This window comes from Scardinius erythrophthalmus (genome assembly GCF_964197995.2).
Source record: "Scardinius erythrophthalmus genome assembly, chromosome: 2".
In the NCBI taxonomy this organism is placed as follows: Eukaryota; Metazoa; Chordata; class Actinopteri; order Cypriniformes; family Leuciscidae; genus Scardinius; species Scardinius erythrophthalmus.
In genome coordinates, this window is record NC_138222.1 from 39,849,315 (window position 1) to 39,873,559 (window position 24,245).

At 44.9% G+C, this 24,245-nt stretch overlaps 1 protein-coding gene across 9 annotated transcripts in view; it reads right to left on the bottom strand.

The window, feature by feature from the left end:
- Positions 1 to 24,245, bottom strand: part of LOC308707169 (uncharacterized protein) — a 166,765-nt gene that overhangs the window by 85,685 nt on the left and 56,835 nt on the right. For 2 of the 9 annotated variants that reach the window (XM_081393389.1, XM_081393388.1), the window contains exon 3: positions 20,226 to 20,345. The exons of the other annotated variants lie outside the window; for them this stretch is intronic. The gene's annotated coding sequence lies outside the window, so the exon portion shown is untranslated. The remainder of the gene's footprint in view (positions 1 to 20,225; positions 20,346 to 24,245) is intronic. 9 annotated transcript variants of the gene reach the window in all.

Below are 24,245 nucleotides of genomic sequence, written 5' to 3' on the forward strand. Positions count from 1 at the left end.
GGAGAGTCCTGGGTGGGTATGAGGTTTATTCAAAAGCTCATAAAACACAAGGGGGTCATATTTAATTGTAAGGGGATAGAAGATGAGACCGGCCTAATTATCTTTATAGGTTGACAGTAATATTTCATGTAAGTTGGGTGAGGGCCCATGCCAGTATGCCTGGCGGGTATGATTTGGGGAGATTTATGAGGAGTGGATCTGTGCCAGGTCATGTGCCCACAGCAATTTCTGCTGTCTCTAGACCGACAGAGCTAACAGAGATTTTATTTATTCATTGTGTTGAAATAGCCAAATACAAGAGCCATAGCCTAATGATTAATCTAATGCTGAACTTTTGATACCTCAGGAGCCACAACTAGGATGTGTTTCCTGTAAGAACAGAGAGCAAAAGAGTGTGTGAAAGGAAGGAGCTATAGAGAAACGAGAGGGAGACAAGCTGTTTTTTTTTTTTTTTTTAAAGAACAATTGAAAGCTGTTCTGGGTATTGAGCAGGTGGGCAGTGGGGTGTGAGGAGCTGGAGAGGAGGAGCGGACTGAGATCTAGATAGCTCTCAATTCATTGGAAAGACCCAAGGGCCTCTCGCGCCTACTTTCTGTTTCATTCCTGCTTTCTTAGGAGAGTCTATCTTGGGGAGAAGGTAGAGCAGCTATAGCTGACCTCGAAAAGTGATACTCTACGATCTGTGTTTAAAACATTTAATGCACATGCACAGACATAAAAAGTTGTAACCAAAATCTAAACTGAACAAACTATTTATGATTAATTTTAACCAAATCAATTCATCTGAAATGTGATTCGCCAAAAGTTTGGTCAGCACAGGCAGTGCGTTTCTGAATATAGAGCACTCTAAACGGACAGGATAAAATTTTGGGTGAACTCAAACATTTGAGGATAGCACTTTATAATAATTGATCAAAAAGCACCGACTCGCTGAAAAGATATGGGTCTCTGGAGAAGACTTCAAAACAGTATCAATTATGGAGTAGAGCCTCTGAGGAAAGCAGCAAGTCCTGCATCGATATGCTTTTCAGTGGAAATCACCCGAGATTATCAGGATGAGGAGAGAGTATAACAGCACTGGATAGTTTAATCTAGTCAGTTCTCACATCGACACACACACACACACACACATAGTCCCTCAGAAGAAGCACAGAGCGAGTAAATATATTTACAAGCTCACGTCACACTGCTTCAAAGAGCACAGAAATAACATGCTCCCAACAATCTCAGGCTACGGTATTGTCTAAAAATTACAGATTAAATAATAAACTTAAATAATACAGTAATAAATGCAATAAGAGGCTTTTTCAATGTGTTTTATGAAAAAATAAAAATAAAAAATATTATACATATATATATATATATATAGGCTCTATTATATATATATATATATATAATATAAATATATATTTTTTCTTATTTCCTTATTATTTTATTTTATATAAATGGCTTTTAAATAAATCACACACACACACACACACACACACACACACACACACACACACACACACACACACACACACACACACACACACACACACACACACACAATCACTAACATGCCATATCAGCGACACTTTCCAGGTCTTTCTCCCTAGCAAAGCCCTCTGTTTTGACACAATCATTACAAATTGATTGCAAAATAGCTAACAATCATGATTAAATCATTAAATTCTTGTCTACGCTTCAGAGAACGCTAGCAAAATTAACTTCCCACCAACCTCATTTTTTCCTGAACACGAAATAATGATTTTCTGCCAGTCTAATTACAAAGCCAACATCTGATCAAGCCAGCATCCAGAGGGGATTATCACATGCTGCAGTATTAGAGCTCATTACCAGCTTGAGTGCAAAGTTATTACACATTGTAATTGGATGGTGAGATTTATATACAGATCTGGCCAGTTTCTGTAAGATTGTAATTACAGGCACCGTTGGTTAGCTACTTATCACTGTGCCGGGAGGAGAAGAGGAGAATCAGGGAGCGAGGGAGCGTTTCATTAACCCTTAACCCCGCTGAGGGAAAACACTGTATCTAGCCTGCATCTGGACTTACGACAAGAGCTACATACGCTCATCAAACAATTTACATCCCCCCCTCCCAACCTGCCCCCTGACCCCCCACACTGTACAAAAAGGAGTGGTTTAGTGCGAGGCCTGAAAGGCTGATTCTGGAGTGTTTGTTCAGATAGACTGCATTTTTCCCCTTGACTGAGCGCCGTTCTGTAATTAGCAGGAGTAACAGTGTGGAAAAAGTCTTCACCTGCTTAGAGCTGCTTTATGGGGCGCAGCTCTCTCTCTCTCTGTCTCCCTGTGTGTGTGTGTGTGTGTGTGTGTGTGTGTGTGTGTGTGTGTGTGTGTGTGTGTGTGTGTGTGTGTGTGTGTGTGTGTGTGTGTGTGTGTGTGTGTGTGTGTCAGTATCCTCTCCTTCCTTCAGGTGCTCCACTTCATAAAAGAGTTGTGTGTGGACATTAAGAATTTAATTGAACTGAGCAAACAGATGCAGAATTCAAATTTGAATGTAGTGAAGTGGAATGAAAATTAATTGAAATGCAAAAAATGAATACCAATATTCTTAACTAGAAAAAGATAGATAGATAGATAGATAGATAGATAGATAGATAGATAGATAGATAGATAGATAGATAGATAGATAGATAGATAGATAGATAGATAGATAGATAGATAGATAGATAGATAGATAGATAGATAGATAGATAGATAGATAGATAGATAGATAGATAGATAGATAGATAGATAGATAGATAGATAGATAGATAGAATGTATGTCTGAATATGTACAGTATCTGTGTAGTTCTTTACTCTTACACACAGAGTTTCTTGATTAAGCTAGTTGTTACACCAGTAAATAACATTATCAAAAACAAATACAACAGAGAATATGGGCTGAGGGCTCGCTCAGGAAAAAAAAACTACAGCATCAAACAAAATCCCATTTACTTTTCTTGCAATTCAGCAAGAAAAACACCGAAAGCCAGTGTGAAGGAACATAGGACAGAGAAAAGAAAACACATTCTATGAACATCTCATCAAGATAAGACACGGAGGTGTTTTCTTTTTATCCAGCCTGAAAATGCAGAAGTCCCTATGAATCAATGCTAGCTTACATTTTATGAGACAAGGAGTTAACTTGTTCAATTATGCCACAGACAGCTCTATTCTTTTATAACAAGTTATCTGGGTGGGGAAATCAATACTGACAGGCTGGTTGCATGCTGCCTAATTTCATATTACCACCAGCCAATGGCAGCACAGCCCTGTGATAAAGCTGTGCTGAGTAGTTCATTATGGAGAAGGAGGTGAATCAATACACACTGCTGTGTCTGCCCTGGAGAACGGCAGTTGATAAGGTTCATTCACTATAAGAGAGAGGGAGGATATGATTAAGGGCCAGTTCAGAGTATAGTGTACTGCATGAGTGTCTTTGACAGCTGAGAAGTTTCAGGTGCTAGTTTACAAAAGACTAATACTTTATAAAAACCAATGCGGGAATTACAGGATATAATGGAGGAGATAAATAATTCTAATGTTTGGCTAGTCGCTTCTGGTGTGCTAATTGTACCTCCACCAGGGTTCCTGTAAAAAGTAATAGAAGATAATGAAAATTAGCTTTTGCCTTTCAAGAGTAAGACAACAACATTGCTGTCACATCTCAGACAGTTACCAATAGCAAACAGCACAAGCAATAACCACTAAAGGTAAACAAACAAATGCACATTATGACTCTAGATATTTATTTTTTCATTGCTTTCACAGTATAATTTGCCCTTTATTGCTCCCATTAATAACCTTTACCAGGTTAGGCTTAGCAGGATATGACAGAAGCCATTTAGCCTAGAATATAGAACTGGAAAAATGGGCAATTCATAAGGGGCTCCGCAACACTGTATTGTGTAGAAATTACATTAAGTGTAGTTTAATCTAAATATCCCATCTGCAATACAGTTTATTGACTTCCTTTAATTTTCAGCTTAAATTCTCCACAGATTTAAGGCTATTGACTGGATGTGTGTTTCATGAAATGCTGCAGTGGAAGTGAACGTTGTCAGCTCTGCTCTAGAATGCAATAAAAAGTGAGAGCTCTCAGTTGTTAATATTGTTTCACAGACTTGTCTACTAAAACCCTGGCCTGTTTGCATGCCAAACCATAAGCAACAGTCAATAAAAATGCATTTTAATCAGTGTTAAGTACATTTTATCCCTGTCTAATCGGAGTGGAGGGAATGCACCAAAATCTCAGCTGGCATCCTTGCACACACAAAGGCCAGACTACTTCAAACCTCTTTTGATCAGTACAGGTTTGTGTCATCATTTTTTGATGTGTTTCATGAGTGAGTATGATTCCCTGATGGGGCACTTTATTCTCACAGATGCTCTTACTGAGGCCCAGATTTTGTAAACTTGAGAGGAGAAGGCAAGAGAGAAAGAGAGAGTGGGAGAGAGCAAGAGAACCAAAATTGGACAATACAAAATCAATATAAAGTAAAAGACCAAACAAAAAAATAGAGACTGGGGGAAGGGGAAAACCAGCAGGGTCCCTATAGGGTGTGTGACCCATTTGTGAGTGTGCTGAAAAATATTGAATAGCACTCATGTGACTGAAAGCTGGAGTAATGACTGCTAAAATAATAACATTTAATTGCAGTTATATTTAACAATATTACTGTATTTCTGTCAGGACCACTATCGTCAAATACGATTGACAATTAGCATGCACTTAGGATTGGTGGTATGGTTCAGTTCTGGGCAAGAACTCGCAAGCCGACACTTCGAACCAGGCTTACAGTGAAACTGGCTTCATGTGAAGGGAGCCCACAGGAAGTAACCGGCTCGACACATAGGATATTTTTCTAGCGAATGTGTTGGTGTTGCCCAGCCCACAGCTCTAAAAACATCTGTCAGCGAGGCACCCTGTGTCAAGACCCAGGAAGGAGCTACACTCTCTCTTTGGAGAGGCTCACAACCCAGGTGGGCACGGTGCACCTTGGGAAAGCACACCAAGATGATGGCAACCACTATCCAGTGGGCCAACCTCAGCTTGGAAACAGCCTTCCCTTCTGCTGGTTTCTGTAACAGACAAGAGCTGGTCTAAGGTCCTGTGCCCGGTTGCATAAAGCACCTTAAGTTTTTCCCTTAAGTGTGATACTTAAGGGGCGATTTCCCCTTACCTAAGAGAATAACTTAAGGGTGTTGCATATAATCTCTTAAACGGTTCTCTTAGGTAAGGGAAACATTTAAGTGTTTCACGACAGCGATCCTGGATTCACGTTATAAAAGTCTGTTGTTGCCATAGATACGCAAAACACTAAAACGCGCGTCGCGTCTAGGACAACTGTATCACACACCGGACGCGCACTTTCTCAGTTTATGGCCAGCAATATTGTTATGTTTAAGGACATTATGGAATTAAGATAATGTCTGTACGTTATGTTATGACTGTACTGTACAATTAAATATAATCGTTGCTATAAGTCTGCAGTCTGAACACTTTACCTCAGAGCGTCCGTTAACTGAATGAATTGAGAATATCACCTGAAAATCCGATACACTAATTGTAGCCAACATTTATTGAATGGTAGCCGATTTATGCACATGTAAAACATATCCCACTACTGAAAACGTCTCGGTTACTGATGTAACCCTCGTTCCCTGAAGGAGGGAACGGGAGACGTAACGTCGACGTGACGACGTAATTGGGATCACTTCAGGGAGCCCTATCAACTTCGAGTGTCTAGAGAACGAGCCAATGAAAGTTGGCGTGCGTGAATCGCGTCACGCGCCCCCGCCCCGCCGCGCGGGTATAAACAGGAAGCGGGCGCACGCACACATTGTTTTTCGCTGAGGAGCCGAGATTTGTGACGGCCATGCAGCGAGGGTCAGCAACGGTGGCGACGGGACGTTACGTCTCCCGTTCCCTCCTTCAGGGAACGAGGGTTACATCAGTAACCGAGACGTTCCCTTTCAGTCGCTCACGTTCGACGTAACGTCGACGTGACGACGTAATTGGGATCCCATGGAAAACGCCACGGTTGCTGCCACATCCAGCGCCCTACGCAAGACTCTCAGACCCCCAACTGCTGGGGCGGAAGACCTGCGTAGAGAGAGTTCAACTGCTGTTCCATTATACACCACACAGCGGAACTCTTGGATAACACTGGGAAAGCGTACCTCTCCAGGGGAAAGAACGCTGCGGAGCCACATCCTGCCCGAAGGGAGGTAACATGTGGAGAATACACATATGGACTGGCCGAAGGGGCAGTGCGACATATGGAATGTCACTGGGGTGGCTCCACCCGAAGGGGGAGACCACCGGACAGTGACGGCAGAGCAGACTCTGCCAAGGGAAGACACGGGCTCACCGCAGGGAGCTGGTCGTGGAAGAATACACATATGGGATCGCCGCAGGGATCACCACATATGGAACCCAGCCTAGCACAAGTTACACAAGCATACGAGCACTAGGCCTGGCGTCGGACGCTCCGCAACGTCCAACTGCCGAAGGGGTGCGGAGGAACTCACAGGGTTCGCCAATGGGGAACTCGACTGGAGTAAAAAGCGCACGTATCCGTTCCTAGGAAGGGAGTGGCGCAGCAAGCCGACACTAGAGCGGGAACTTCGGTGTTACCGGCTAGTAGAAGCGAGCACACAGGAAGAAACCGGCTCAACACGTAAGCTATAAAACTTAGCGAACGTGTTAGGTGTCGCCCAGCCCGCAGCTCTACAGATGTCTGTCAGCGAGGCGCCGTGAGCCAGCGCCCAGGAAGAAGCGACACTCCTAGTGGAGTGGGCTTTCAACCCAGGCGGGCAGGGCACGCCTTGGGCTTCGTAAGCCAAGGCGATGGCATCCACTATCCAGTCCCCTACCCTCTTGATAGAGGCCAATGCAACCAGGAGTACTGTCTTACAGGACAGAATTTTTAACTCAGCTGATTGCAGAGGCTCAAAGGGTGGTCTCTGAAGTGCCGAAAGGACCAGAGACAAGTCCCAAGAGGGTATAGAGAGTGGGCGAGGAGGATTCAGTCTCCTCGCTCCCCTCAGGAACCTGACGATCAGGTCATGCTTTCCCAAAGACTTACCATCAACAGCATCGTGATGTGCGGCAATAGCGGCAACATACACTTTAAGGGTGGAGGGAGACAGCCTTCGCTCCAGCCCTTCTTGCAGGAAGGAAAGCACGGCTCTGATCGAGCAAGATCGGGGGTTCTCCTCATGAGAGGAGCACCAGTCAACGAACAGGTTCCACTTCAGAGCATAGAGGCGCCTCGTAGAGGGGGCTCTAGCGGAAGTGATGGTGTCAACTACCGCAGAGGGTAGGTCACTTAGAACCTCCGCGTCCCGTCCAGGGACCAGACATGGAGTTTCCAGAGGTCTGGACGCGGGTGCCATAGGGTGCCCCGTCTCTGAGAGAGCAGGTCCTCTCTCAGAGGAATGGGCCAGGGAGGGGCTGTCGCGAGGAGCAATAGTTCCGGGAACCAGGTCCGGTTGGGCCAATACGGCGCAACTAACAAGACCTGCTCCTCGTCCTCCCTGACTTTGCACAAGGTCTGTGCAAGAAGGCTCACTGGGGGAAACGCATACTTGCGAAGGCCCCGGGGCCAGCTGTGTGCCAGAGCATCCGTGCCGAGGGTCCCCTCGGCCAGAGAATTGAACAACTGGCAATGAGACGTGTCCGGGGCGGCAAACAGATCTACCTGAGCGGTCCCGAAGCGCCTGAAAATCAGCTGGACCACCTGGGGATGGAGTCGCCATTCTCCCGGTAGCACCTGCTGCCGTGAGAGCTTGTCGGCTGCACGGTTGAGCAGGCCCGGAATGTAAACGGCACGAAGCGACCTCAGATGCTTCTGACTCCAGAGGAGGAGATGGCGGGCGAGTTGTGACATGCGGCGGGAGCGTAGACCACCTTGGCGGTTGATGTACGCAACGGTCGCAGTGCTGTCCGTACGGACCAGTACGTGCTTGCCTAGTAGCAGCGTTTTGAAACGGCTCAGTGCAAGACGTACTGCTAACAACTCGAGGCAGTTGATGTGCCAATGCAGTTGAGGCCCCGTCCACAGACCTGAAGCTGCATGCCCGTTGTACGTGGCCCCCCAGCCGGTGGTAGAGGCATCCGTGGAGACCACAGAGTGCCTGGACACTTGTTCCAGGGGAACACCTGCCCGCAGGAACGAAGGGTCCGACCACAAGCTGAGAGTTTGGCGACAGTGCGTAGTCACTTGGACCCGGCACGAGCCGCTCTGCCACGCCCATCTCGGGACTCGATCGTGGAGCCAGTGTTGGAGCGGCCTCATATGAAGCAATCCGAGCGGCGTAACCGCGGCTGCAGATGCCATATGCCCCAGGAGCCTCTGAAACAGTTTCAGTGGTGCCGCTGTTCTGCGTTTGAGCGTGCTCACGCAGTTCAACACTGACTGGACATGTGGGTCAGTGGCGGAACAAAAAGAAAAGGAAACAAAAGATTCTCCGCCCGGCCCTCCACCGGGGGAAGGAGTGGCGCCTTCGCCATCTCCTGAAGAGCAACTTGATCCACCTCTGGGCCGCCCGTCTCAGGGTCGTTTGCACCGTCGCTTGCCTCCTGGTTTGGCAGCGGCCTGGACGGGCAGGGTCGGCTTCCTGATATTTATCGGTGTCCCTCCTATCCGCCAGGTTGAGCCAAAGGTGGCGATATCCACATACCCCTTAGCTGCCCCGCCGTCGAGGGTGGCGAGGGGTGAGGAGCCACTAGAACGGCTTCGGGCACTATACGGTGCCTTCCACGTCCTAGAAAGCTCCTCATGCACTTCCGGAAAGAAAGGTACCGGGGCGGCGCACTGAGAACCAGCACGGCCCGCCCCGAGAAACCAATCGTCCAACCGAGAAGGTTCGGGACGTGGTGGAGGATTCCACGCAAGCCCGACCTTCTCGGCGGCCCGGGAAAGCATAGCAGTCCATTCTGGATCCGGCTCGGACAACGCTACACACCCCGAGGGGGGCAACGCAGCCGAGTCGTCATTTCCAGAGGACAGCTCCCCCTCCGATGCTGCGATCGACATCTGATCGTCAGCTGGAGCCCCAAAGGAAACGGTTGGCCGTTCCGGAGAAGGACCAAGACGTTCACTAAGGAGCCCCAATGGCGACAGCGCTTGTGAGGCATGAGGGGCCCGCGGAGGATGACTCGACGGGGAAGCCCTCACGGTAATCCTCAGATCACCCTGGTCATGCACTGAAGTAGGTCTATTCTGCGGGGCAGAATAGACACTAGATCGGGGCATAGGCGAGGGGACTGCACCTCCCTTGAGGTAAGCGAGTCGCGATCTAAGCGCTGCGATAGTCATATTCCCGCAATGAGAACATGAACTATCCACAAAAGCTGCCTCAGCGTGTTGAATGCCCAAACACGAGAGGCAACTGCTGTGGCCATCTGCTGGCGCCAGGGAACGACGGCATCCAGAAACGCACAAGCGGAATGACATCTTGAAAAAGACGCAGGGTCACGCTTGTGTTGCTCTTTTAGTAAAAACAAAAAAAGGTTGAAAAAAAAAAAAGAAATACTCTCTCAGTGCTGAGGCACCCAGGGGTAGCCGCGGTGTGATTAACACACAAGGAAACGCCCACCGAACCGACACACACACACAAACACAGAACAATAGTGCTGTGAAAACAGCAGTTTGTGAGCTGCAATGCTCGCGGCCACCGCTGATCGCGCCGTCACACCAACACTGCAGGCAGAGAGTAGATCTCCTTTTGAGTCTTCAAGGGCTGAATCTCTTGTAGACAGAAGTCTCACGAAAGCTCGGCTCCGAAGTGAAAGACAATGTGTGCGTGCGCCCGCTTCCTGTTTATACCCGCGCGGCGGGGCGGGGGCGCGTGACGCGATTCACGCACGCCAACTTTCAATGGCTCGTTCTCTAGACACTCGAAGTTGATAGGGCTCCCTGAAGTGATCCCAATTACGTCGTCACGTCGACGTTACGTCGAACGTGAGCGACTGAAAGGGAACTCCCAGTTGCAAAAAAAAACAACGCAGTGCTAAGCATTTGTAACACCGCAGGTAAAGAGTGGTTGCGATGTGTGACATGGTCAAGGTCGCTCTCTAGTTTGTTAGCGATGTATTGCGCAAATATTGCGCGTCGATCAAATCGGTATTCTTGCAACAATTTTTCATCGCTAAAATGGTCCAAAGGGTTCTCCCTATCCCTAAAAATTCTTCTTGGCACATAATGATCTTCAGCTGGTTCCATAAATTCAGCCATGTCGTCTTATTTTTGTCCGCGTTACTCTTAAGGTTACGATTTCCAAACCTTAAGTTATACTTAGGGAAATGACCGTTAAGGGGTTTTATGCAACACTTAACGCTTTTTAAGGGATTATTTAAGTGAAAAAACAGCATTTAAGGGAAATTCTAAGTGTTTATGACGTTTCACTTAAAGAAACCCTTAAGTAACACTTAAGGGTTTTTTTCAGCAACACCCTTAGGTTTAAGGGAAACATAAGGGCGAACTTAAGGGAAAATTACACTTAAGGTGCTTTATGCAACCGGGCACTGAGGCTTTGCATTCTGTCCTGTTATAACCGTAAGGAGCGGAAGGGACAGAGAAAAGCCAGGGCTGGGTCTACCTCCTCTGGGGCAGCACTTGCAGGCTCACCACCTGGTCCCGTTTTAAGGGAGAGGTAGGAACCTTGGGCACATATCCAGGCAAGCAAGTCGTGCTTTCCCACGAATTTGGATCCACTGCATCATGATGTGCGTTAATATAAAGGCAACATACATTTTGAGGGTGGAGTGAGACAGCCCTCGCTCTGACCCATCTTGCAGGAAAGAAAGTACTGAAGTGATCAAACACCTTCGGGGGTTTTCTCAGTGAGAAGAACACCACTCAACAAACAGGTTCCACTTCAGGTCGTAAGCAAGCCTAATTTTTTAGAGGGTGCTCTTGCAGAAGTGATGGTATCTACGATCGTTTTGAGGTAGATCACCTAGAACCTCCGCTTCGAGACATGGAGTTTCCAGAGGTCTGGCACGGGTGCCAACGGTGCCCCGTCCCTGAGATGTCTCAGAGGAATGGGTCAAGAAGGGACTGTCGAGGGGAGTCTAAGTTTGGGAAACTAGATCCAGTTGGGCCATTAAGGGGCAACTAGGAAGACCTGCTCCTTCTCCTTGCTGACTTAGCACAGTGTTGTGCTAGAAGGCTCACTGGGGAAACGCATCTTTGTGTAGGCCCCAGGGCCAGCTGTGTGCCAGTGCCTGTGAGCCGAGGGTCTTCCGCTCGGTTGGGGAGAAACAACTGACAATGGGACAATTCGGAGAGGCAAACAGATGTAACTGTGCGGCCCCGAAGTGATCCCAGAACAGCTGGACTGCCTGGGGATGGAGTCTCCACTCTCCCTAGGCCACAGGCTGTCGTGAGGCATCTTCTGTGGCATGATTGAGCAGGCCAGAATTTAAAGTGGATGAAGCGACCTCATAAGCTTCTGACTCCATAGGAAGAGGTGGCGGGTGAATTGCGACAAGCGAGGGAAGCGTAGCACAATGGTCGCTGTACTGAGCAGTACAGGCTTGCTGAGCAGAGGCATCAAGCAAGGTGTACTGCTAGCAACTCGAGGCAATGGATGCCAATGCAGTTGGAGGCTCACCCAGACCCCGGTTACTGCATGCCAGTTATACGTGGCCCCTCAGCCGGTGTTAGTGGACACTTGTTCTAGGGGCATTTGGCCCGGAGACACAAAAGCTCTGAACACGGGCTGAGAGTTTGGCGGCAGGCCAGGGTGTCTGTCACACGGAGCATGCCGCTCGGCCACAGCCACCTCGGGACTCGGCCATGAAGCCAGTGCTGAAGTGGTCTTCATATGGAGGAAGCCGATCTATTCACGGCTTCGTCTGCCATATGCCCCAGGAGCCTCTGAAAAATTTCAGTGGGACCCTTTCTCACTTCTGTATAGCACCGACCGGACACGTTCCTCTTGAGGGACGTGTTGGACTGAGTCCATCTCGATACCGGGAAAAGAGATCCTCAGTCCGTGGATGAGTTTACTCTTTTCGCAGTTGACCTGAAGACCCAACTGGCTATGTAGCATTCGAAGGGTGGGACATTGTACTGAGACTTTGACCCCTCGAACGCAAGAACACAGGCGTGGCCTGCGTTGCGGAAGGGTAGAGATCTGAAGTACGCATCCTTCAGGTCGAATGCGGCAGACCAATCTTGGGGACGGAGCACTCAAAAATGCGTTACTGCGTTTGAAACTTGAACGGAAGCTTACAAAGGGCCCGACTCAATAGACGCAGGTCCAAGATTGGCCGTAACTCACCACCTTTCTTGAGTACAATGAAGTACGGGCTGTAGAAGCCGGTCTTCAAATCGGCTGGAGGGACTGGCTCAATCGCATTTCTTTGACAGAAGCACATTCACTGAACACCGAAGTGTAACAAATTGCGCTAAACATGGCGGACGCTGGCCGAACTGAATCGTATATAGCTGAGTCCGCTGGTACAGGGGGGACCAAAGGTACCACAGACGTACCCGGGGCAAGGGAGTGAGGTAGACGTACTCAGGCTCGGAAGGCCCGAAGGCGGCCCGTAGTGGGGTCTGAGTGTGTGGTGCAACATTTACCTGTCTTTACATAACGGCAGTGAGTGCATGAGAAGGCATGACCGTGTCCTCGAACCGCACCCAACTGCCGGCTGGCGATATAAGTGGTGGCTGAGGGGTGCAAGGCATTACAGGGTCGCACACTGCCAGTCTGGCCCTCTTGGTACCCAGGAACAGAGGAATTTGCTCTTTCTCTGACAGTTCGGGTACCGCTGAACTCCAGGGGGGCCAGCAGCGGAACGGTAACCAATCCCTCGTTACCCAATCCCTGGGTACCCAATCCCTGGGTGGACGCTTGGTCTGTTTGGCAGTGCCCAAGATGGGCTGGGCGGCCTGCCTGTGGCCGGCTCCACGCTGAGGCCTGGTTGGAGGCTGTTGCGGTGGCCACGCCCCGAGAAACCAATCATCCAACCGAGACCATTCGGGACACGGTGGAGGATTCCGCGCGAGCTCGACAGCCTAGGCGGCCCGTTTCAGCATAGCTGACATCTCTGAATCTGGCTCGGGCAACGTTACACTGCCCGAAGGGGATAACGCAGCCAAGTTGTCATCTCCAAATCTCAGCTCACCCTCCGATGCTGCAATCGGCATCCTGTCCTCTGGAGGGTCCCCGGATGAAATGGCAGGTCGGTCCATTACAGAGGGACTTCCAGAAGAAGCACCAACACACTCACTCGTTTAATAAATCCCACACTCTTCAGAGACACCGTCATGAAGACCGATCGGCTCTGAAGCGAACGACAAGTGGTGCGTGCATCCACTTCCATATTTATACCCGTGCTGCAGGGTGGAGCGTGGATGCAAAGCTTGCACGCCAATGTGTGCATTGGCTCGTTTTATCAATACTTGAAGATGACAGGCTCCCTAAGCGTGATCCCGATCAGTTGACTACGTCGACCACGTCGAACGTGAGTAACTGAAAGGGAACTACTGTTAACAAGTTGAACCGTATTGTAAAGTGTTAGCAAAATGTTAAAGGTGTGACACCTTTGATTGCAAAATTCAATAACTGACAGTGCAGCACTGGTAACAGAGTAATGATATTAGATGTTCCGACATAAACAGACAATAAATCATTGCACAGCTCTGATAAGACTGATAAGACCTTTCTATAAGACATCCAAACTCAAGCTGGTTAACAAAAGCAGTGGCCTATTCGGTGGTCCCTGGGGTGAACTTTGACCTGAGGGTGTCTGATGACGATGTTATCTCAAAGGCCAATCGCTTCAGGCCAGTGATGCCCCTATGGGGACCCTCCAGCCAAAGATCAGTTATTCATGTGGATCTCCCATTACACAGACACTCAGACAATATGATACTCTCTCGACCCCTCATCTCCTTCTCCTGTCATATTAGCTTCTTTATGACACATCACTACATTTATACACAGCATTATTATATCTATAATCATGCTTCATTCACATTGGTTATTTAGCTGAGATTCAAGTAAGAAAATAAAATAAATTATTCCCTCTTGCCCTGCAGTGTATCAGGAAATATTTTCATCAACTATTCCTGGTCCCCCCAGACCTCTCCGTTTTAAACACTTAAGGGCTAAATAAATAATGACAAAGGCAGTGGGCTCAGTGGAGTAGAGAGAGAGAGAGAGGGCCACCAGCAGAGTCCCACAGGCCAAACCCATCCAGGCAGACTTACAGTTTTATAGGCCTCCAAGTACCCACCAGCCCATGCAATGATACTCTGGGCTCTGGAAGAGTCAAAAATGAGAGAATTGAAAGAAGAAAGTGAGATAGATCAGTAATGAAAGCCTCATACACAAGAGCGAACGGGTCTATCCTGTTTCATTTTGTCTATATGCCTTCATGCCATCCAGTTAGTCCCCGCTTTCCCCTTAACATTAACAGTTCAAATCAATCTACAGCAGGATTTTGCAAAGTCCAGTTATGGGCTGTTTCTCAATTCTAAGAACACAGACAAAGGGCTTGCGTTCTTGTGGATCTATATACTGTTACTGTATCTATCTATCCTTGAAAGAACGAACTCAGAAGGACACGTGGACACAGAACGCATCTTTGTGAGAATTGAAATGTGCATGATCTTGTTGCTCAACTTACCGTTCAGCACATATAAGGCAGTTGGAAAGCACTATCCAATGGACAATAAATAAAACATAACATCACAGATGTCATAACCTATTTAAATATTTCTTACATTATTGTTATTATTTGATATATTTTTATTTTAAGTATGTAAATTCAATGTTAAGATTATTTTAAATACGCCAATTAAAATGTACTGCAGGCTTTCTCCAGGTATTCATAACTTTATTAAAAGTATGCCAAACAAAACGGTGAATGTTTACTTGCAAGAGCCGTCACATATTTGGGAGCTTTCAGCGGGAATCTCTTGAGCGAGAACAAGAGAAGTTTAAAGCTTACAGGCTTAGGTCGTCCACCCGCAATGACTTCTGGGCTTTTTACCAGTTCGATTCTCTCAAGTCAGCACTCGATTCATTCTCGATATCAAGAACACATCCGGGTACATCCATGCATCCTATGTACTTTCGATCTTGAGTATTTGAACCCAGTTTGATGGTTGATGATGTACAAGAACACAAGGACGCAGGATCGCTTAAGAATGATCCAACAGACGCCAACACGATTGCAGCTTGGTACGATTGGACTGGTACAATTTCAGTCGGACTGAAGCATTTACATGACATTTTAAGAAAGATGAATTATTGCTTTAGTCTGAAATTAAACTTTTAAAGTGCATGTAAATGCCTATTCTTGTCTTGCCTATTGTCCATCTGTCCTTACTGCATTAATTTATTCATTCCTCTTCCCTTCTTCCTCCTTTTCTGTCTCCTTTTCTGTCTCCTTCCCCTTTCTCCTCTACCCTACTCCTTCAGAGAGACTTGCCAGCCGGAAAGCCTTATTGAATCATGTAAAACTTTCTCTCCTCTGATTGAATTGCCAAATAAATTGCCTTCGCCCTGTGCGAGCCAAGCTGTGTGTAAGAGCTTACAGTGATAACCCATTAAGACTGTATTCATTTAAAGAGCTTTCTTTGAGACGGACATCAATAAAAGGCTTTAAAATAAGCCCTGTTGTGTAAACCAGGCACGTTAAAGAGACGCTAGCAAGGCCCAACATCCTGCACTCTGCAGCACACAGCAGAAAGCTTTACTAACTCTCTTAAAAATAAACGATAGAATGAACTGATATATCACACCATTCCCTGTGAGAGGAGGAGAAATAGAGGCTTCAAATCCTTTCTGAATGACATCTGGACATCAATACACGTTGCCTCCCATTCAGAGTGACAGTAAAAGCTCTATTGATTTTCAGCAAATTAAAAAGACAGCAGGGAGCAATTTAAACTAGACTCACTTTTCAAAGTGTCTTTAGCCACTCCGACTAATGTTATTCCCGCAACATATTCATATCTGAGAATCATTCTGACCAACACAAATATATATATATGCTATTATCAAAGTAGTTTGTGGGAGATGTTAGTTTGTGAAAACATTTTCCATGTTACATGTTTCAAAACATAAGAGTTTAAGGGGCTGTGAAAGACAGATTGTCAATACCAGACAAAAATGTCAATACCAACTTTACAATCAATAGCTGCTTCAGTTTTGGACTAAATGTATTTCCTTAATATCATTACACAATAGGAAATTACAGTGGGGGTCATTTAACTTCATTTCTAATCAATACATTATGATGCCACCATCATAAACTGTAATTAGTCAATAAGACGATGAATTTATGACTTTGTATAATCCATTACCTTCATCCACAAGAAACAAGAATAAAATCTTTTTTTTTTTTTTTTCGTTTTTGATTTATTTTTCATTATGCAGAGATCTATTTCTACCTGATCTGACACTGAAAAATTACTTTAATTGAAGCCTGTGCAATAAGGTTGATTCTATTGAATATAGAATGTAAATATTTTAAAAATTAAATACAAATATTAAATTATAAGGTCCCACTTTATATTAAGTGCCTTTAACTACTATGCAACATTTAAATTAATCATTTGATACAATGCACTTATTGTGTACATACGTTTTTACCTTCTACTTATATATTGTTTAAATTCTTGCATGTAATTACAACTGTAATTAATTTCTGTAAGCACATCTATAATTACACTGTTGACCACTCTTTTACCCCTTAACCCAACCTTAAACCTAACTATGCCATGAAACCTGTCCCAAACCTTACCCATATTCACCTCAATAGCAGCAACAGGGTTCTGCAATACAACATGAACACAATATTGTACCAGTATTGTAACAGTTATTATTATTACAATTATTATTAATTATTGGTTATACTTTCTTTTAAGGTGCCCTTGTTACAGTGTAAATATACATTTAAGTATTGACTAATAATAATTAACTACATATACCTACGATATAGGTTTAAAATACACAATATAAAGTGGGACCATTATATTTTAAAATTGGATGAACCTGACTGTACAAAGATCAAAAGATTTAAGAAATGTATGGCTATAAAATCAAAGCAATAGCTTTTGCCTGCATATGTTGAAATGTCAAATGTGAAGCAAGGGCTGCCGGTCTGAGAGATCAGGAAAAAAAAAACATATTACATCAGAAAATGAGTTAGTAAACAAACAGAAATCCATCGGGAACAGGCCTCAATAAGCAGCTGCACACACTTAGAAGTGACTGGAGCTGTTCCCTGGGGTTCGTAGAGGTATCCATTTAAATTAAACTCACAAATCCTCTTCTTCACATTCACACTGACACACACACAGTAAGCAAATGAGGAAGATTCTGCTTAGAAATCAGTTTCTCCGTACCACAGGGATTAAAACGAAAAAAGTAAAGAATAACAGATTGGGAGAAAGACATAGAAAGAGAGATAGGAAATTGGCAGAAGTGAGAGAAAGCGAGAGGACGTAGATGACAGAGGTGTGAGGAGTGAGGTAAGAGGAGCAGAGAATATGTGATGGGTCTAAAACATTCTGACAATTAAAACCTACGGCACCATCCCGGCAGTAAATACAGTGTGCTGAATCAATAGCGGCCAGCCATAAACACAGACACATTAGATACAGCTGCACAAAACGCTATGGATTTCCAATGGGGCATGTGACATCAGCCACTTTCAAATGCAAATATTAACTTATGCACATTGTCCTTCTGGTGGTTGGGCACCTATCGATTGGATAAAACTAACTCTATTGATCACTGAATAGTTAATGGAGATAATTAAATCTATGAAGTACAGTACTTAAGACTGTTTCTGAAGTCCTCACACAGACTCAGGGGACACACAGAGGACTTTCACTTTCACCATGCCCTCATAGAGTATAAATTAGTGTTAGTACGTATTACAGGATGGCTTATTGGTGCCTGTGTATTTTACAACTTATAACCATATTCATTAAGTGATAGAATGTTAGTTTACCAATCTACTTGAACAACCAAAATTAGATTTTTACCTTTAAAAGTACTAGTAACAACCATAATAATACAGGTGGTACAACCGCCTGTAGAACCTGATGAGTTCATCGTAAGTGACCAATCCATAAAGGCCAATCCTTGTGATGGTGCATGGTCACCGTGATTTTGCCAAGTAAGACATGTTCCTTGATCAACATATTTAGTTGATCCTGGAACAACATTCCTGTCTGAAAATTTGGTCTTAACCAATGTTAAACCAGTTTACAGTTTTCTACTCTATAAAGAAATGTCACTTACAATTAACCAATTAACAGGCTTTTTACATTTTCTCCCCCTCATAAACAATGCATTACGTATACAAAAATATTTTAGAAAAGAAAAATCCTCATATAAAAAATAAGGCTGCCATCCAAATTCTCTCTTTTTTGAGTCTACAAAAAAAAGGAACAAAAAATGCCTAATCGACCAGCTTAATTTATGACATTAAGAAGTGCTGGAAACAGGAAAGGTTGGTGTAAGAATAGCATTAGAGGGCAGTGCGCAGTGCGCAGGCCAATGTTAAACAAACTGCCAATCAATATCTCTTTTATTAGTGGTCACAATCAATGCAGGACTGACAGAGCACACCAATTAACACTATTGATCCGAAGGAAAGAGGGAGATGAGGCACATACCGGAGAAGGCTGAGATAGACAATGGCAAACTAACAAAAAGGAAAGAGCCTCTGATTCAGGGGAAATATCACTCTTTCCCTCACAGAATGATGGGATTTAAAACACCGGGTTCCCACACCGCACGGCCCCCTGGGGTGTGGTGTGGAAGACACTGTGACAGAAAGCAGACCTGGACTATCTCCCAAGAGGAAGGGGGGGGTTAGGGGGCAGTGGCCCCTGTCTAGCGGCACTGCCTGCATGTGACGTGGGGTCTGCATTGGGAAAGCTGCTGCTCCTCTCTTCTCATCACACATGGAGCATTCTAATAAGGCCAGACTGCACATTCCCCTCCTCACGCCCTCAACCCCAGGGAACCGTCCAGATAGTCCGTACGTATGCGCATGTGTGCACGTGTGCAACTATTGATTGCAATTCCAAAGATAAAAGACTAATTCCCATAATGAACATCATAGCTCCATGCATTTGCAAACAGCAGCCTTGAGTAGCCATGTTTAAAGTCCTTATCGTCAGTCAACAAGCATTTCAGCTGTGAACTACATTAACACAATCCACGTTGCTTTACGAAAGCGCTTATCGTCATGTTCCCAGTTTTTCCAAGTTATCCATACATATCTTTTGCATCCCTTTCCACCGAGTACAAATCTCTTCAGCAGTGTTCTCCTTCCTGTGCCATGTCCTGTTCCCAAGGAGACAGGGTCAGAGGGCCATATGGTGAGTGTCAGCCGTGCTGGCGGGTCTTATGAGGGGTTATCATGGAGCTGAGCTACCTGACCCCTGCGCCCCACTCACACTCAGACAGCAGCAGGAAATGTGACAAGAAGAGCGACCGAGAAAAGAGGAAAAGAGGTGGGGGCTTCCTAAAGGAAGATGGGACTATCTTGTGCCTGGTTAACAACCACATTTTTATCTTTTTTATTTTTCAGATTTGTTTGTTAGGATGTAACCTTTCCGTAACAGGTTAGATAAGGCTCCTCTCTTCAAGTACATGATCTGGTTTGGCATAGTGAGACAAAGCGTATACAGTTTCTGTGCATATCAGCACAAAATTTGCTTGACTATAGGGAAACTGAGTCATGAATATTTTCTTCAAACAACAAATTTACATGAGTATGCCCTAGTGAAAAAAAAGTATACTTTATTATATTTGAAATATATTCCCTTTTTCAATAGTACATTGCAAATATACTAACAAACATTAAACATCAAACTTTAAATATATTAAAAGTATATTAGCATCATGCTTTTACCTATTTTCACAATACAACTTTTAATACCCTTTAAAATAATTGTACTTTAGTGTATTTTCTAAAAATATATTTGAAAAAGTTTATTTTTTAAATGTGTATTTATTTGCACTTCATAAAAAATATATTTTAGGTATATTTTAACTGTGTGCTGGAAATGATCATTGTAACAATGCATTGAAAGTATACTTTCAAAATACATTATAGTATACAACAGTATTTTGTACAAAGTATAGCTAGGTTTTATTTGTCTAATAATGTACATTTGTTATTGCAGACAAAGTATGCAATTTGTAGTATTCTTTTTACTTACATATATCACACCACGCTCTGACATGTGCTTCAGGAGAACTGATTTCGAGTCCTGGTTGATGGACCTTTCCTGATCCCGTCCCTCCTCTCTCTCCCCCACCTCACTTCCTGTCTAGCTGTCCTATAAGATAATAAAAGGTGTGAACGCTCGTAATGTACTTGTAACACAAATAAAGTACACTTTAATATCACTAATCAAGCATGTAATTAGTCCCTACACAAGCACTTACTTAAAGTATACTAAGTATACTTGAATTTGGTCCAATTTAGTACACAAAAGTGTGACAAGTGTTCCTAACTCATTTAATTTACAATAGGTTTACTATAGTCTGTTATATTAATGGTTATATTAGAATACGTTTTAAGGTTGTCACTGTTAAAAACTGTATTAAGGTTGTCACTGTTAAAAACTAGACGAGTAATATTGAGAAGTGGAATGCAGATAATGCTGATCCTTCTATGGGTTGATTATTCGTCGATGTGTTGGTAATGCCTCGGGGCTTCTGTAGGGGGATCGCATACGCGCGCTTCTCTTCCTCATTCAATACAGACGAGTGAAGGCGAGAGCTGCGTCATGTGTGTTTCTTATGGTGTGTTCACACCAAACGCGAAGTGTATATTCGCATCGCGTTACTCGCTCTAGATTACTCGCGGGATGTTTTTCTTGTTTTTCGCCGTCACTCGTGAATAAAAACATCCCGCGAAAAGGAGTGTGTCATCATCATCAACAACAACACAATTTCTTTCTGCCACAATTTTTCCGTCATGTCTGAAATAAATGATATTGCTGCTCTGTACTTGTTGTGGAAGTCCCAAATACGGAGGAAAGCCAAACGCCAACGTTTCTGGGTTCACAGCACCATCCAGAGGCACACTCAACTCGGTGAATTTCACCGTCTTCACGCAGATTTTCCGCTCGAGTTGAAATTTTTCAACTTGCGCGGAAGACGCGATTGAGGCGATTATCGAGCTTTCGCGGCAAACGCACCGCCCAATTCGCGTCATTCGCGCCGCCCGGTGCGAATTCGCATCTATTCGCGTCTTTGCATTGACTTTGTATGTAATCTACTCATGCAAATAATTAAATTCGCGTTTGGTGTGAACCAAATGCAAAAACGACTGGACTCTGCAACTGGAGATTAAAGGAGCATTGTACAAACTGACTGTCGAACAGCTGATTAAAGTATGCAATGCACTGCAGATTTCAGGACCAGGGAAAGAACATGTAACTGGTAAAACTCGCAGTCAAGTAATTTCACATGTAATAAAGTATCTTGAACGGGAAGAATTGTCCGACCTAGAGGATGAGGGTATGTCAGACCTTCTCAGTGTACACGACATAATAGACAAAATCAATACGGCAACAGACGTAAGTGAATATGAAATATTCAATATACTGTTTGCTTCTCAGGAAGCTGATTCAAGTCTAAAATATGACCCAGTACTAGTCCAGAGTCTGTTTATGCATACAGTCCTAACTGGCCTCCAGAGTGACAATATCAAAGGTGACCTACAGCCCTACATCCTCCAGACAGATACCTTGGATGAGCTGCTGTTGGAAAAATTGAACATTTCATGTGCCAATGAAAAAGAGAGGCAGGACAAAAAGAAACATGCTGCCCCATCACGTGTAACTGATGTGAATACTGTCCAGTCAAGTGAAGTTCCGGTGGAAAAGAAAAACACCACCTCACAAAGTTCAGTTATACTCCCCCCCCGATCTGCTTGCTGAAATCAAAGAAATGCGCTCTGACATGGTGCTATTGAAAGACTTGAAAGCTGAGATCTGTCAAATCAGGGAAACCATCCAAAGACCCACCACTGCACCGCCACAGTGCCTCTCACCAAGCAGAGAACCAGCAATTGTGCCCTCCCCTTACCCAGTGTTTTCACCCTCACAATCCTCACCTTATAAGACTGATTCAAATGACATGCCATTTTACCACCAGCAGTCACCAACAGCAGTGCAGGAATATCGACCACCATATCGATGAGAGAGACAGCCCAGTTCCAGCAGAGGTTTGCACCGCAGAGGTTTTACCCAGCACGACGCCCCCAGCCAAGGTGTCTCTCATGTATTCAAGCAGGTGAGGAGTACTGTCAGCATTGCTTTAGGTGTGGAAGCAGTGAACACTTCAGAGCAGGTTGTAAAGCACAGAGACCAGTAGAGCCCGCTCGAAGAATCCCTTTAAACTAAGAGGGGTTGCCCCCATGGGACATGGAGCAACCAGTGATATCGATAAGTCCCAGTTTTGTGCAGGCTGTAAAGAAGAGAAAGGAAGTGGGGAACTAAAATGTTGTTCAGTTTGTAATATCACTCTATACTGCTCAAAAGAGTGTCAGGGAAACCATTGGTCCACACACAAAAGACTTTGTAAGCCATATGCATGTTCAGGTATCAAGAAGCAGGCAACTCAGTCACAAGATAAAGTCAAGTGCAAGGAAAAGGGGGCTCCAGAGAAAACACCTACTGTAAGTGAGTTAGTGGGAAAGAAGTGTGTCATCTGGTGTTTCCTGCACAAACAGAAAACCCAGGCACTTTGGGATACAGGTTCACAAGTTTGTGCTATAGATGAGGTAGGGAAAAAAAAGCCATTTACCTGATGTTCCTCTCAGAGACGTATCAGAACTAGTTGACCCTCTTGACTCTTTGCAAATCGAAGCAGCCAATGGAACAGAAATGCTGTACGTCGGGTGGCTCGAAGTGTCCTTTAAACTTACTGCTGGTGATGATGAGCTGATAATACCCATGCTAGTGTTAAAAGGCAAACAACAACAATGTCCTATTATTGGCTTCAATGTCATCAAGCGTCTTGTCCTAGATAGCCTGCGAGGTCAAACAAAGCATGTGGATAAAGACAACCTTGTGAAGGCAGTAAGAATGGCTTTTCCTCATCTCAGGAAAAACAAAGCAAAAACCTTTATTAATGCAGTGAGTGTAGGACAGACATGCGACTATAATGTGAAGACAGCCAATGAGAGAGTCAGTGTGCCTAAACGTACCTCCATCCAAATCGAGTGTCGGGTACAGGCCCCACCTTTCAGAGAGGATAAGACTCTTATATTTGAACCTGATGATAACCCATGTTGGCCTGAAGGACTAGAGTTTTGTGACACTCTTGTGTCAGTGAAGGCAGGGATGACCCCAAAAATTATTGTCACTGTGCAAAACCCTACAAGTCATGACATGCACCCATTCACCATGTCCAGGCTCAGAATTCTAGTGGAAGCACCCCTACCCAAGAACAATGGGAACCTCCTGTTGATTTGACTCACCTTAATGAACACCAGAGGCAGACAGTCAGTCGGATGTTAAGAGAAGAGTCAGATTCATTCTCCAGGTCTGATCATGACATAGGCTGTGCAGAGAATCTGCAAATGTACATTTCACTAAAAGACGGTGAGCCAGTGTCAAGAACGTACCTCTCTGTTCCAAAACCTTTATATAGAGAGATGAAAGACTATTTACAGGACTTGATAGCACAAGGGTGGGTTGAAAAGTCGACCTCTTCCTACTCCTCTCCAGTTGTTTGTGTCAGAAAAAAAGACGGTACTATGCGCTTATGCATTGTCTACAGGGAGCTCAACAAGAAAACCCATCCAGATCGCCACCCCATCCCCAGAGTGCAGGACATTATGGACACTCTGGGAGGAAACACCCTATTTTCACTGCTGGATCAGGGTAAGGCGTACCACCAGGGATTCATGGCAAAGGGAAGTAGACATTTGACAGCTTTTGTTACCCCATGGGGCCTATATGAGTGGGTTCGGATCCTGTTTGGACTCATGAATGCACCTGCAGCATTCCAAAGTTGCATGGAACAGTTCTTAGAAGGCTTAAGGGACGAAATATGTGTGCCATATCTCGATGATGTTCTTGGGTTTAGCAGAACGTTTGAGGATCATGTCAGTGACGTCAGAAAGGTGCTGCAACGGCTGAGGGAGCATGGGATAAAACTGAAACCCAGAAAATGTGACCTGTTTAAGACAGAAGTGCGGTACCTTGGGAGAATTGTGTCTG